General features: G+C 57.7%; 1 protein-coding gene across 9 annotated transcripts in view; it reads right to left on the bottom strand.

Annotated features, from left to right (window-relative positions):
* Window positions 1-14513, bottom strand: part of Ahdc1 (AT-hook DNA binding motif containing 1) — a 64845-nt gene extending 50332 nt beyond the window's left edge. For 2 of the 9 annotated variants that reach the window (XM_075946365.1, XM_075946359.1), the window contains exons 1-3: window positions 14411-14457; window positions 14032-14163; window positions 13702-13796 (exon numbers count right to left, since the gene is read on the bottom strand). The gene's annotated coding sequence lies outside the window, so the exon portion shown is untranslated. Of the gene's footprint in view, window positions 1-13701; window positions 13800-14031; window positions 14248-14270; window positions 14357-14410 lie in introns of those variants that run through there. The other 7 variants (XM_075946367.1, XM_075946361.1, XM_075946364.1 and 4 more) reach the window with 7 other exon arrangements.
* Between the last annotated feature and the right edge of the window lie 1012 nt (window positions 14514-15525).

The following is a 15525-nucleotide window of genomic DNA, read 5'->3' as shown; positions in this document are numbered from 1 at the left end:
TCTTTGTCTGTATGTAGCTAGGGCCTTTGTCTGAGAGTGTGGCTGTTGGTCTCTGCCTGTCTGGGTGGCGGTGTCTGGTTTTGTGTGTCTAAGTTTATCTGTGTCTATGGGGTACCATGTGTCCTTGGCTCTGCATGTTTAAGGCGTGGAAGCAAGAGACCTCTCGGACTGCTTGTTTGCATCCGCAGATCCGGGTGGCCTTACTCTGGAGGACACGCTATTTTGAAGCTGCTGGGTCCAAAGCTTTGGTGTACCTGAGTGTGCGCTGTGAGCCTGTCTCTGGGTGAGCCCTGCTATGTATTGTAGCACAGCAATGCTTATCTGTGTTTGTGACACTGTGGATGTGTGTGTCTCTCTACCTCTGCACGTGTGTGTCTGTGTGTGTGTTGGGTGTGAGGGGTTTGTCACAGACTGGTGAGCAAGTTAATCTCAGACTCTGTGACACGTGGAATAAAATCACCCTCCCATAATAGGATCATTCGTCTTCCTGTCCAAGGAGAGAACCAGCTCTTCACCCTCCACCCTGGGGGAGCCAGTGGGGCCAGGGCCAGACTCCAGCCCCCACTCAGGCCCCTTCTGGCCCTTGGCACCTCTATCCCTCCTCTGCTGCAACAGGCTCATTCGGCCTCCAAAGTGCCCTGGTGCCCACTGTGGACTGGGCAGGGCTCCAGGACATGTGACTGGGCCTTAGAGGCCTGTCCTGGGCCCCCCAGCCCCACCCACTGCCAAGGAGGGCTCTGCCCCAGATGGGGGGGGTGCAGGAAGGAATCTTTGAGCCCCTCCTCCTCCCGGAGGGGAGGGATGAGCTGCAGGCCCAGCCGGGATTTTCCATCTCTCAGCAACAAGATTCCTGGTGAGCAGGCTGCAGGGTTTGGCAGGGCGCCTGCTGGAGACCCGCCCTCACCCGCCAGGACGCCTGAGTCCCCAAGGCCCAGCAGCAACGGGTTCCCTGGGGAGTTGGGAGGGCCCCAGAACTCCAGTCTACAGTTGCCTGGGCCTGTGGGAAAGCCAGACCCCCTGCCTTCCAACCAAAGATGGCTCCCCAGCCCCCACCCCCCAGGCAAACCACCACCCTTCCTCTGGCCTCCTTGAAGCCTGCTTTCCCAGGCCAGTTACCAAGCACCGCCCTAGCCTGACCTCAGCACACACCCTGCTTTGGGCTCTAAGGCTCACCTCCAGGTCTTGGGCCTTGCAGGAGTGTTTCTCTTCTCAAGACCTGGGGGGATTCTCAGGCCAAGACTTGCCTCTGGGAAATCCTCTTGGTCTCAGCTCTCCTTCTGGACTGAGTTGAGCAGCACCAGCTGGGGAAACTGAGGGAATGAAGCCCTCTACTCTACCCATGACAGGCCCTCTCACCCATCCAGAGGCCTCTTCATTTTGCCCACCAAGGCTGCTGCGCCTCTCTCTTTCCCATGAGTGCAAAGTCAGAGCAGTGAGCCTCCATCAGTGGGCAGGTAGGGTCTCTCAACCCCAGCTTCATGGGATGAGCAGCAGGAAAGCTGGTTTGGTAAGAGATTAAGGTGGAAGAGGAACCAGAGACTCCCAGATTTATGAGCCTCATTCTTCTCCCTCAAATTCCCCTCCAAGTCCCCCAGTCCCAGCCTGGTCCCTCCAGGGTTGTGCTGTGGCCCCAGGCCAATGTCAAGGCCCTAACCCATCCATCAGCTGTTGCCAGGGAGTTTCCGCCCCAACGGGTACCAAAGGGAGGGGCTTAACCGACACTAGGGACTCAGATGGATGGGAGGGGGCATGGCCCTAAAGAGTCAGCCAACAACCCTGCACCCTCCTAAGAGCTGGGGGGCTCAAAACCTCCAGGGAGGAAACTAGGCTGTAGGGTGGGGCCCAAGAGGAGATGCCTCCCAGCCCCTTCGCCACTCCAGGCCCCACCCTTTCAACAGACCCAAAGACCTGGGATCCAGAGAGGCCCTACAGCTCATCAGGGCGTGTGACCTTGGGTGGCTTCCACTCTTCTCTGGGCCCCACCACACACTACAGGAAGTGGCTCTGATAGACCAGGTATTCTCCATTCAGCTCAGCCCCTTCAACACCAAACCCTGCCCTCTCTCCAGTGCAAGGGAGTCAACAGAAACTGGGCCACAAGGGGTGAGGTGGCCCAGGCAACTAACTGAAAGAGACTGAAGTCACCCAAGTCATTGCTAAAAACCTAGGATTAGTCTCCTTCCTATATCCATTTTGTGTATCAATGAAACTAAGACTCTGGGAGAGAATTAGCCAGGACAAGCTACAGCGACCCGAATTAAAGTCCAGGCTATACCACTAACAGGCTGTGTGAACTCCCATACCTTCTCTCCGTCTCGGACTTTGCATCTGTAAAATGGGGTTGTAGCCCTCATGGGATTGTGAAGTCCGGCCGAGTTCATGCAGGCGAATGGCTTGGCACGGAGCCTGACCCACAGTGACTGCTCTCCCAACTGCTTAATACTCTAGTCACATAAATCCAGGTGGCCAGAGGTGAAGGAAGGAGGGATCCAGATGTGGCTGGAGGATGAAACTAACCTCCTTGAGACAGGTTGGGACCCCCAGAGCCTCAGACCGGGAGGGCCAGCCAAATTTCCTGGAAGCCCCCCAGCTGTCTCCCCTATTCGTTAAAAGCCTCTCATTAGTGAGCCCGGGCACCTGCCCCTCCATGCGTAATAAGCCTCATTAGTATCTTAGCCCCAAGCTCTGAGCCCAGTGTCTATGTGTATGCACACGCGTGAGGGTAGGGGGGCTGCAACAGGCCACCAGCCAGGAAGACAGCACCCTCGCCAACCACACCCCCTGCCTGTCATCCGCAGAGCCCCGTCACCACCCAGCTTGTCACCTGCCTGCCTCACACCCGCACCACCTGTCACCCACCCAGGCTTGTCACCCACCCAGCCCGTCACCTGCACCACCTGTCACCTACCCAGCCTGTCACTGAAGCCGCCTGACAGGCATCTGGGTGGGGGACAGGAGATGGGAAGGGAAGCCCACAGAGGTGTAGAGCTGGGGGCCCCAGAGACCCTGTGGGACCCCCACTTCTGTTCGGCATCCTGCAGTATCGCCATGGCAACCTCTCAGCCGCAACCACTTTCCCAAACATCCCCCGCCTGCCCCCCCCCAGGCCCTGCTCTCAGCTCAGCTGAGGCTGGGAAGAGCCTGAGTGGCAGCAGAATGGGGCAGGAAGGAGGGGGTTCATCTGCTGGCTGGCCTTGACCATCCTTTCCGCCCTTGGACTCGGTTACTCCATCTGCAAAATGGAGGGGCCAGAAGGTGAGGCCTTTGGCGAGCAGGCCATCCTTCTCCAGTCTGGATTGGCTGAGCTGGCTGCCAGTTAGCCTGTGAAAGCGAAGAGGTGGGACAAAAGGATGGGGGTTTCTGGGCTCTTCCATACTCCTCTGCCAAGGTCCCAGCCCAGAGTGGCTAGGCCTCTGACTCTGGCTCACACAGAAGGAAAGAAGCAGGCCGGAAGGGAGAGGAGCCCAGCTCCAGGACTGCTAGCTAGAGGTGCCAGGCTGTGTGACCAAGGTGACTAGGGGCAGGTTTGGCTCCCACCACTGAGCTGCATTATTTATGAAACTCTGAGGTGAGAGAGGAGCAGCAGCTGTGACACTGGCCCTCTGGGGGCTCCTGCCATGGTGGGGGAATGAAGACAAGGTGTTTCCTCAGGAAAGGATTTGGAGACCCTGATTCCCTTCAGGGCTGGCTGGGGCAGGTTCAGAGGGGCAATAGCCTGTCCTCCCTCCCAACCTCATGCAGCCCCCCCCCCCAATCCTCTCCACTCCTCCAGGCAGGCAGCGATAGGATTACTTCTGCATGACTGCACGCCACACAAGGTTCTGAGACCCTCCTGCCTGCAGCGGTCTTTAAAATTCCCCAGCCCGACCTCTCTCCCTTCCTCCCTGCGGGGAATGCTCTGGAGTCTACCGCAGTGTACCTACTGCCGCTGCGCTACTGCCACCAGCAACACCACGACCAAGCAAGCGGGGCCCAGGTCCCTTGTGCCCAAGGACAAAGATGGGCCCATCCTCATGGTGCAAGTCCTACATCCCTCAGACCCTCTCCCACTTGGTGCTGACCCAAGCCCACAGACCCCAGGTCCAGCTGGGGTCAGGTATACCCAGCAGTCCCAAGGCGGATAGCACTATGTACAAACACACCTGGTAGCACTAGGGAGTGCCTGCCTGCCCGTGTCTGGTGTGCCAGAACCTAGCTGCTCCAACTCAGCTCTCACTCCCTTCCCTATCTCACTAATCCCTGCTACCCCCAGGGTGGGCAGACAGCTTGGTCAAGCCAGTGCTTGTGGCTCCCTAGGGCACAAAGGCAGGAGATGGTATCCTCTGATTTTTTTTTTAAGGGCCTAACGTCATCTACAACCTAGGTCTTGCTAAACTGGGACCTAGGCAATGTTTTGGGGACCCCCCTCCCACAGCAATATAACTGCTTCCTCTTTTAGGACTTGGAGGCAGGTCAGGGAAGCCCCCAATGAGCCTTCTCTCAGCAAGAGATACCAGGGACCCTCAGCAAAGAAGTGAGTTGGGGGTGCTGTAATACCCAACAACCCCCCCCCCAGTTTCTCCATCCCTAAAGCAGGCAGTGGCAGCTCGGGCTCTAAATCACTCCCCTCATGCTGCCCTCTGAGGCGGATTCTGTGCATCTGTAATTAGGGGTGGAACAGATGGTGGAGATTCCGTTTAAAATCATGCATCTAGTAAAGGAACTGACTCCCAGGGAGGCCAAGCCCCACAGCCTGGATCTGTGGGGGCCCATCAAGCCAGCACTCTCCCCCAAAGCCCTGAAGCCCTGTCCCTCTCAGGTATGGGGGGGGCCTGGCAGGGTTGAGATATGGGAGTAATTTCCCCTACCCCCAACATGCATGCCAGAGCGCAGGCAAGGCTAGGTACTCAAAGAGTTCTTGGCTGAGAGTCCAGGGTGACCAGGTGCCAAGTGGCTCTGCCTATTCCCAAAAGGGGCTCAACCCCCCACCCCCCACCAAGTTTAGGCCAGAGTGTTCACAGCGCAGGATCTGGGGGGCAGCTTTGAACCAGATGTCCAGCCTCACTGTCCAGGAATGAAAGGCCCGGGGCAGCGAGGGGTGGAGATGGCTCCCCAGGCAGAGAAGGCTCGGGAAGTGGAGGAGGCTTGGGCAGTAGACAGAGCGCTCTGCGTGTGTGTGAAAAGGCGAGGCTGTCTGGGGGTTAGGAGCTGAGTGGGGGAGGGTGTGCTGGAATGTGTGGCTGGTGGGAGTGAGGGCTGCAGAAGACATGAGGCTGAGGCGGGGTGTGTGACAGGGTGTCATGGGGTGCCGGGGAAGCTGAAAAGCTCCATGTGAGCTCAAAGGGGCGAATGGGTCAGGGCGGTGACTAGGCAAGGCTGTGCATGTCACAGACAAGCTGAGTGTGTTTGGAGAAAGGTGTAGGAGTGTCCTTGTGCCTTTCCAGGGTTGAGCCTAGACTCGGAGCGAGGCTAAGTCTAGGGAGGTGCTGGGGCTCAGGCAGGGTTGCCTATGGAAATGTGGGAACCCACGGGGAATGTGAACGCATGCACATGTATGAACGCATGCACATGTATGAACGCATGCACACGCATGCTGGGGAAGGGATTAGAAGCTATGAGGACCTTTGGAGGTATGTCTGTGAGTTTGGGCAAAAGGTGGAAATAAGGAGCCTTGGCCGGGTGTGTGCAGCGTGCATGTCTGTGTTGGAGGGGACTTATTTGAAAAGGTGGGGGTACAGGGCTGCCAGGCTTGTGTGAGGGGAAATGCTGGGTGTGGAGTCTATGCATGTGGGAAGGTGTGAGGACTGTAAGCAGTTCTGGGGTGTACCTGGTGAAGTGTTGGGGTTGGAGAAGGCTCTGAAGCACTCGGGAATGCGGTAGACGCTGTGTGTGTTGGGGTGTCTGGGAGTCATAAAAATTGGGGTTTGGTTAAGTGCTGGGACTGCACTGCGTTTGGAAAAAAGAGGAAGCGATGTTTCTGGACAGATTACAGTGATTTTAACCGGGACTGGATGTGGAGGTGCCGGGACTAAAGAGGGGCCGTGGGTCTGAGAGTGTGGCAGGAGCTACCGTATTAGGATATGGCGGTTCTATCTGGGGAGGTGCCAGAGGCCTGAGAACTACATCACACACTGGGAGGGCAAGGATGGGTCCTTGATATCAGAGATGCCGGGCTTATAAAGCACATGTGTAGGAGGGTATCAGGATTATAAGTAGGCTCCCAGTGTCTGGGGAGGTGTTGCAGCTTACACGGCTAGCTGCATGGTGTTTGTATTTGGGGGTGTATTGGCTGTGCGCTTGTGAGACAGTTGGATGTCAAGGAGGTGTTGGTGTTGGGTGGTTGTGTGTAGAAGTGTTGGGGCTGTGTGTTTTTAGGTATGTTTAGCAGTTATCTGCGGCTGTTGAAGCAGTAAGCATATATGCGGGACACTTGTATATTTTTGAGGTGCCGGAGGAGTTGGGGGCTTGGAGAGCTGTTGGGGGGCTGTATGGTGAGGGGAAGGGGATAGATCTCTAGAAAGATGAAAGGCAGAGTCCTAGCCTTTGCTCAGGGGTCCACCTGGGGACTGCCCCCCCCGAAACTTTCTGCTGTGGGGTACCTGTACTAGGACCACATTGTTGAGATAGGCAGGTCCATCTGTCTCCACTCGTGCCTAGGCCCAAGAGGAGAGTGAACTCCTCTGTCCCTGGGGGGGCGACAATGAACTCAGCCCACCCACCCACCTGCCTTCAGATGGTCCAAGCAGAAGCTTCTAGAGAGCTGCCTGAAGGGTGTCACTATGTTTGAAGAGGCACTGGCTGGGGGTGGGGAGAACTACACAGAAACCGTCCTCATGGAGGTTCCTTTGAAAACCACTGCCGCCGGGCAAGAAGCAGAAGGACAGGGGCAGGCATGTCTGTCCTTGGGCTGTCTGTATGGGTCAGTCCCCAGCTGCAAGCCCCCTGGTAGCCCTTGTCATGGTTTTAGGCTGATAGTTCCTATTCTGGTCTTGAAAAACACCCACCCAAACCAGGACAACAGGCACAGCCTGGTACCTGCAGCTGTACACACCTATGCACAACCCCTGGTTCAGACAAACACCCACACACTTCCACGTACAAGGTTCACCACTGCACCCTTATACATGTGGCTCATCCTCAGGCCCCTGAACCTTTATACATACATACATGCACACACACACATATAACATATATATATGTACACACTGTATCTAGCTACTCATCTCTGTAAAACCCAGCATAGCCACACGTCATCTTGTCAAGGCAACCTAAAGTCAAGGTTTCTTTCTTTTTCCTTCTTCTGGTAATACCAGAGACTGAACCCTGAGGTCTTGTGTATGTTTGGAAAATGCTCAATCACTGAGCTATAGCCCCAGTTTTTCTTTCCGCACACTAATCTCAAAAACATGCATCCCCATTGATGCCTGCCAAACAGTTCTCTCTCTCTTCTCTGACAGACACACACACACACTGTCACACCCATACCCCATGTCACAGGTACTCAGTCTTTCTCACATACTCCATGACAGACTCATACGTGTTCATGTTTGTATACACACACACCTTTTCCCAATATCCAATCCTCCGTAGCACCTCTGGGCCCAGACCATTGCCTTGTCTTCCCTGAGAGCTTCTACCCCTTGAGTAGACCCTCCACCAGCAGGGTCAGAGTTGGGGTCTTCTCTGCTCGGGTATGACTCGCACTGTATGTGTCAGAGTTTTGAGTCTGTGATAACACATGTGAGACCTCACAATAGGCCTGTGTGTCACCACCTGGCTAGCTCAGGAGGCACAGGCTGTTATCTGCTCCATGGTAAGAGACAGAATGGACGGAAGGGTAAAGTACCAAGTCACAAAATGTGTACAGGTAGGAGTCACGGGGTGCATTCACACAAAGGAGAAACCCTCCAGTGAGTGGCGAGCGCGAAGGAACCTTTTCTGAGAGATAAGAAAGCCATACATTTCTATGCTGGAGTAGGGGCCAGGCGGCCTTCTCAGCCATCCCCCTCCCAACAGAAGAGCAGGAAAGAAGGGGCTCTACAAGGCTTGGCTCTCTCCCTCTCTCTCTCTCTCTCTCTCTGACCTCTTTTAGCAGCTGGAAACTGAGCCGGGGGTGGAAGGAATGGACTTGGCTGGCTGGCCTGGGGGTTTGGGGAGGGAGGAGGCAGAAAACACCTTCCAGATTCTCATCAAATTCCTGTTTGTGGTTTGTAGCCTCCAGTCAGTCAGTCGTCAGTCAGTCAGTCTCTCAGTGTGTGTGTCTCTCCTCTCCCCCCACCTCCCGGGTTTCCCCCTTGCTTTATCTCTTCCTGTTTCTCAGTCTCTCCCCATCTTTTGGCTTACCCTGTGTCTCTTCAGTCTTTCCATCTTTCTGACTCCTCTCTCTGTCAGCACCTCTGTCTGTCCATCTCTCCCTGTCCCAGTCCATCTGTCCGTCTCTCTCGGTCTGTCTGTGCGTGGGTGTCCCTGTCCGTCTGTTCTACCACCCATCTGTCTGTGCTAGTCCTTCTAAAGGGACCCACTCTCTCTCTCTCTCAACCTCCTCTAGGTCAGCAAAGGCCTCTCCTGGCTCAGGATGGGAGGGGGCTGAGACCTGCAGCTTCTGGCTTCAGTCGCATCTGGGCCAGGCAGCTGCAGAAGCAAGCGGCCCCTCCCCTAGGCTTCCAGGCCAAGGACCCCAGAGCAGAAAGGAGCCTGAGAGCAGGGCTTGATCTGCAGCTGAGTTCAGACATGGCTTAGCAGGGATCTCCCTTTACCCCAACTTCACTATTCTCCCCAAAGTCAGGCCCTGTAGGAGAGGGCTCCTGAGTGCCCACCTTCCTTATGCCCTAGCCAATGGGAGAGACACAGGGATCCTGGGAGAGGGGAAGGCTAGGCCTGAAGGGAAGGAGGGGTTGAGAGCCAGGGCTTCCTGTCAGCTGGGCAGGAGGGGCTCTTTCCCTCCTCCTTCCCAGGCAGTCTCTGGGGACCCCTCCCAACTCCAGGCACTAGGGGCTATACTGGCAGTTCCTGTCAGCTCCATGAGGCCATTTCTACCTCCTGTCTACCCACAGGGATATGGGGTGAGGGGGAGTCACACCAGTATCTCCCCAGAAACAAGCAGAGGGTGGTTGGGGTCATGTGTGAACCCTGGGGCAGTCTAGGCACTGACCATCCTGAGAGACACAAAGCCACTTATCCACCGCTCACCACTGGCAAACCGGAAGCAACCACAACATATGCACATCCAGACACAGGATCTTAGTGACACTGCCCACATGCTAGACCTTACTGCAGTGGCACACACCCAGAGATCTGCTGCCTACCTTGCATTCCCAGCAGGCTCCAACAGTGCCCCAGCACCCCGACAACATCTGCAGACCGCACCTCCCAACATTCTTCCAGGCTGCTGCGCTCACTCCCTCCTCCAATAGCTCAGAGTTCAAGTCCCACAATTGACAGAGAAAACGAGGAGCAAGAGGAATGGATGGGAAGACACTATCATCCTCTTGGGACCCTGGGGTCACAGCCAATGAGACTGATCAGAGAAAGAGATGCTCAGCTCCTTCCTGACCCACCTCAGGCAAAGTCCATACTGGCTGCACCCTGCAGTGCCACTGGGCTGGGGCCAGCCTCCCTCCACAGCTCTCCTTGCCCCTGGCTGGGCTCTCTCCCTCTCCCCCTTCAGAGCAGCCCTCCCTGCCCTCTCGCTCCACGCTCTGGCTCTCACATCCTCAGCTCTTGGAAGCCTGACTCACTGTTTCCCCTCCCTCCCTCACTCTCCTGGCAGCAGTGCCTCCCCCTCCCCTGAGGGGGCTCTGGCCACAAGGGTGCCTGCTTGCTCTTCTCCCCAGGCTCCAGCCCCCCTCTATGTCGACGAGGCCCCCTGCTGCTGATCTACTTCTCCAGCTACAGTGAGGTAGCACACAGCCGCTGGGTTGCCACAGTTATCCATGACCCTGGGCAAGTAGCTCCCCTCTAGATTTGGGTTCCTTCTGTCAAGTGGGAAAGGAGGGGATGCCAATGGATGATGACACATGCCTTTGGGGTGCTAATGTCCCCCACTTTTATAACATGGGTGTCTCCTATCACAGGGTACCTGCCAACCTGTGGAGTGTTCCACTGAGCCCAGGCCCCGCCCACAGGTCCCAAGAACTTAGCTTGGTTCCCAGACACCTGAGAAGGACAGAGAGGAAAAGCTGCCCTGACTGGAAGCAAAGTCCAGACCCCTGGGAACCACCCCCCCATCCTGTGGGATTCTTCCCTTTTCTTTACCCCACCTGTCCCCCCCACTTCCCAGAGACATTTGTGCTTATCTTTCCACCAAAAAATAACCCTAGCACTCAATCATGGCCCGAAGCCCTCAGAGCCTGAGTCTGGCTCCATCTAGACAGTAAATGGGACATGCCTAGGCCCTCTGAGGTTCCTGGGGCCCACCACAGAGCCGCCAGATCCCGGCATTCCTTGCCTATTTTCTCTCTCACTCTCTTCATTGGCTATGGCCTCTATCTTTCCCTCTCCAGCAGCATGTGGCTGTCTGGGTCTCCTCCCCCACCCCACTCTGTCTCCCTGGGGGGGCCCATCTGCTGGCATTAGCAACCATATCACCCTAGCTTTAACCAGCAGTCCCCAGCTCCACCACACTTAAGCTTTGCCCCTTCTCTGTGTCCCAAGAGATCCCAGCCGCCAGAGACAGAGCTTGGCTCCATCCCATAATAGTGCATCTGCTTGACCTCACCCAGCCAGACCAGAAGGGCCAGGGCATCTGGTACACAGGCATGGCACCCCCTGGTCTTGGGAGTCTGGCAGAAGACATGGAGCTTGCTCAAACTCCCCCCACCCCCCTCTCATACACACACATGTGAGCACGCACACACACACACAAGCACACTTGCACACAAGCAAAAGCACACAAGTAGACCTGGGGTTGGTACCGAGCAAGAAGAGGAAATAACCAAAATCAAGGTTTGCTAGAAGGAAAGCCCTGTCCAATGGGGAACAGAGGCATGCTTCAGACCCTAACTGTCTTCAGCCAGAGTCTGCCCCCAAGTCACAATCAGGTGGAGCCCCCACCCCTTAACTTCTTCCAGAATCCAACCGTAACCTCCCTACTGTATCCCTCTATTTAACTTAGCAAGCAAGAGTTTTCTTCCTACCAATAGCTATGCACACGGGGGGGGGGGGAGTGTTGCCCCCCCACACACCAAAGGCCCCATCAGTTGGGCTGGGGAACAATATGATATAATCCTGGAAGCCTCACACATTAAAACCGAGAAACTAAACAGCTCACCCATATTACCTGGGGGTGTCGGGGGCTCCCTGACCCCACAACCTTGTTCCAGACCCCCCCAACCCAACAACCATAATAACAGCAAACTCTCTTTCCCTCTGACAACAGACTTCTCCAAGCCCAGCCGCTCTTTCCATCAGTACCTCAGCCATAGATCACATTAAAAACTCACAGAGGGCAACTTAAACACATCACATTTGTTTCTCTCTATATTATTTCAAAAGTAACGGCATTAAAAATGGATTTTAGTACAGAAAATAAATATCAGCACGTGGGCCTGGAGCCCAGGCGGGGAAGAAAGCCCACCAGGGGAATGTCCCCTGAGGGCTTAGGCACAACTTAGGCACTGGCCAGGGAGGTGACTGAATGGTCAAACTGCACCCTGGGGATGCCTGGGGAGGGGGTAATGTCTGCCCTACCTGGGCACCTGCTCCAATGCCAGACCAAGTGGGAGATGAGTCACTGGTTTGGGTTGATGCCCACGGACTCCCAAAGCTCATACCCTCCCTAGTCATTGCCACCCTTGAAGGGTGGCAGCTCTGGGGCCAGAAGTTCATCAGTCTCTGGGGGTTGCTCCAACTATTGACACGGGGGAAAATGAATTCAACTTACTATCCAGTTTGATTTTCCATTACTATAAAAATAAACACACGTCTGCTCAAAGGAAGGAGATAACAAGTGGCTGCATGCGCTACCTCGAGGGTCCCAGAGCTGACCACCACAGCCGAGCCTGCCTGCTCCTCCCATGCTGGGAGGCGGGTGGACAGACTGGTAATCTTTCACTTACAGCCCTGGCTCACACAGCCATACACACCGGGCCACGCTGAACAGGAACAAGTCAACAATAGAAACACCCCCAAATGCCCCTGGCAGGACTCTGCCCAGGCCTGGGCTCATGCCCCTTCCCTGCCAGCGGCAACAGCAAGAGCGGACAGAATGTGGCCACCCTGACCCGGAGGCAAAGCTTGTCCTCACACCCTGAGCTCAGCCCAGGGAGCTGGGGCCAAGTCCCGCCTGACACCAACTGGTCCAGCGGGAAACGCCTGCCCAGCCAGACAGGCACAGGCCCCCCAAGGGTCCCTCCTTGTGCTGAGGGACCAGGCTGGTGCAGCCCAGCCCTGCCTCCCAGGGTGACGCCTGGGCCCAAATTCAGCTGGCCCTGCCAGTCAGGCACTGGTGCAGAACCGAGGGCACCAGGCTCAGCCCCTCCCAGCCCAGCCCCAGGGCCCCCAAGCTGGGAGGGAGGGGAGACTCCCCACCCCTCCACATCTGGCCCTGGCCCCTAGGGTCTGCGGTAGAGAATTCCCGCCCCCGCTTCTCTCCCTCCTCCTGCTCTGTGCGATCTGTGCCCGCTGCCCGCCTCAGGGACAGCCCCAGCTCCCGCCTCCGGCCAGCAAGGCCCACATCCTTCCTCCCTCAGCTGGCCCCTTTGCCTGGCAGGAGGCTGGGGGGTCAGGCTGCTGGGGAACCCTCCCCCCAGCTCCCATCAGTTCTCATCCCCAGCCCCCAAACTCTGGGTTGCTGTCCCTTTTCCTGTAGAACAGGAAACAAGGTTATTTCCTAGACTCAGAGCCAGCCCCCTGCCCCTCTGGCTCTGCCCGGGGACCCAGACCCAGCCGGGGAAGGCGCCCTCAGCCAGAAAGCAGAGATTCAGCAGCTCACCCCAGCTCCCGACCTAGGGGGCTGACAGCTGTCACTCAGCACCCCACCCCCTGGGGAAGAGGGGGCCGATTCAATCAGAGCCCTAGAGGAAACGTATTGATAGACTATTATTTATTTATTTATGCAAAAGTGAGCCGACTTTGTTCGCCAGGTAACCGGGCACGCGGCCCAACCCCTCTGGCCAGGCCGCCCCCAAATCCCTCCTCCGCCCCACACCCCCTCTGGGTCATTAGGTCCCCGCCCCTCAACTCCCAGAGCGCCAGCGGAACCTTGGGATTTGGGGGCTGGAGGGGAGGGGCGCCTCCCTCCGCAGTCTCCCCTTTTCCCAGCGTCTATCCTAAAATCCAGCCTTGTTCTCCGCTCCCACGGTCCCCCTACATCCCACCCCCCCACATTCTCAGCAAGCTGGAGAGCAAATTGCAGTTTTAAATCCAAAGGCGGAGGGAGGGGGAAGGAGGAGGGGGTGCGCGGCAGCGCTGGGCGCGCACCTCGCCCCCGAGCCGGGGGAGCCGCGGGGCGGCCAGGAAACCCGAGAACCCCCCCTCCCCGCCCCCCCCTCCCCGTCCACCTCCCCCTCCCCCTTCCCGGCGCTGCCTGCCAGGCTTCGAGCCGAGCCCAGCCGAGCCGCGGGCCCCGGTGGAAACAAAGACCGACCGCACCGCGGGCACCGCAGCCACGGGGTCCGGCGGACCGGACTGGGGGCGCTGGGCCCCCCCTCAGTGCGCTGCACAAAAGAGCCTGGCCGGCCGGTCCCCAGCGGCGTCTAGAGCTGGGCAGGAGGCGCTACTTACCGGAGTGCTGGGCTGCCGGCTCCGTGGGTCCGAGCCAGGCGAGGGGTTTCGGGGGGCGTCTATCTTCCGCCAGCGGCAGCGACGCGGGCGCCCGGCTGCTGGGAAGAGGAGTCGTAGAGGAGCCCTGAGCCGCCTGCCGTCGCTGACAGCATGGCTCGCGCCTCGGCTCACATTCTCCGCCGCTAACTCTGCTGGACACGGCCCCCCGCTCCCGCGGCGCCCCCCCACCACGATCACTCCTTCGCTATCTGCTCCCCACTCGCTCCCCCAGCCGCGCACACACTCTCACAGCCCTGGACACCCCCGCCCCCAACCCCCCCAATTGCAAACCTGGGAGGGAAGGCGCCCCGCGTAGTCCTCCTGCTCCTCCTCCGCCGCCCTCCTCCCTCCCGCTCTGTCTGTCTGTCTGTTTGTCTGCCTGTCTCTATTTCTCGCTCTCTCTGCCTTTCTCTGCTCTCCGAGCTGGGTGGGAAAAGGAAATGAGGACAGAAAGCAGACGCTGGCTTTGGGTGGTGGTAGCTGGATTCCCTCTCTCCCTCCCTCCTCCCTCCTCCCCTCCCTCCTCTTGCCTTCTGCTCTCTCCGCTGCGAGCGGGGCTGAGCGCAGCCTGGCGGGTGGCTCGCTCTGCCCGCCCGCCCGCCTGTCTGTCTGTCTGGTCTGCCTCGCTCGCTCCCTCCCTCCGTCTCTCGCCCTCGCCCTGCCTGCCTGCCTGCTTCTCTCCGTCTCCACCGCCGCCGCCGCTGCCTCTGCGAGCTCGCCTTACCTTCGCTGCTCACCATCCGGAACCCCAGGGGGGAGCGCGCGCAGGGCACGCCGGGACTTGTAGTCCCCGCTCGGCCGCTCCGCGCGCTGGGCGGGCGGGGCCGCTCCCGCTGCTCCGACGGCGCGGCCCGAAGCGGACCTTGTGCCTGAGTCTTCCTTGCCTGAACGAGTTTATCTAGGACTGTTGAGCCTCCTTAAGGGTTAGGAACATTCCCGGCGTTCCGAGGCCCCTACCCCGGGCTCTAGCTGCGCCGAGGTTGCGGGTGGTAGCGCAGGGGCGGGGTCTGAGAATGGAATGAGTGGAATAGGGCATCAGAGGATGAGCCAAGAGGGCTGCGACTTTCTGGGGTGTCCCAAACACGTTGAGAGGGGCCGTGAAGAAAAGAGAGGACCGACACTCTCAATTTGGGAACGTTTTTCCTACCAGTAGAGGCTTCTGGCGAGAAAGCCGTTCTGGAAAAGCCAAACCTCCTCCGTGCTTAGTGGCCCTTCCCTTCAAACTCAGCCCTGAATTTAATTCCTCCAGCTCCTACATTTTGTTGTCGTCCAAGGGCGGCAAGGACGCAAAAATCCTGGACAACTCTTAGATACCATGCCCCCTCCCGAATTTGAGCAAGTGTTTGTAAGCGGAATTCAACAGTTCTCTAGCTCCTGCTGCGGCTTGGGGGTTGGGCTCAGCACTTTCACCTACCTCCTCTTCAGGTCACATCTGTTCTCCAGCCCCTGGCTCAGGCCCCCTGCCTTGTCTACCCCACAGATGGGAATGTGCGCTGCTGAGAAAGGCTTTGTTACCCCAGGGAGGTGGCTGGACAGCTCTGAAAGGAGAATTGCTGCGGCTGCCATTTCCTGAGCACCCGGGCACCACGGAGCCGTTGAGCCTCGCAACAACCCTAGGAGCCCTTATTTCAATGGTAGATACAGGAGTTCTGAAGCCCAGGTGTCTCGATTAGAAAGTGGTGGATCCAGGGTCTGCCTAATTCCAAAGCTCACATACTTAACCTTTGGGCAGCGACGGAGAGTAGTGATTCCCTATATATCCCCCTTTGTGGCTGACCTTTCCCG

This window comes from Microtus pennsylvanicus, chromosome 13 (genome assembly GCF_037038515.1).
Source record: "Microtus pennsylvanicus isolate mMicPen1 chromosome 13, mMicPen1.hap1, whole genome shotgun sequence".
Classification (NCBI taxonomy): Eukaryota; Metazoa; Chordata; class Mammalia; order Rodentia; family Cricetidae; genus Microtus; species Microtus pennsylvanicus.
The sequence above is the reverse complement of the archived record's forward strand: the minus strand, read 5'-3'. Positions and strand labels throughout refer to the sequence as shown.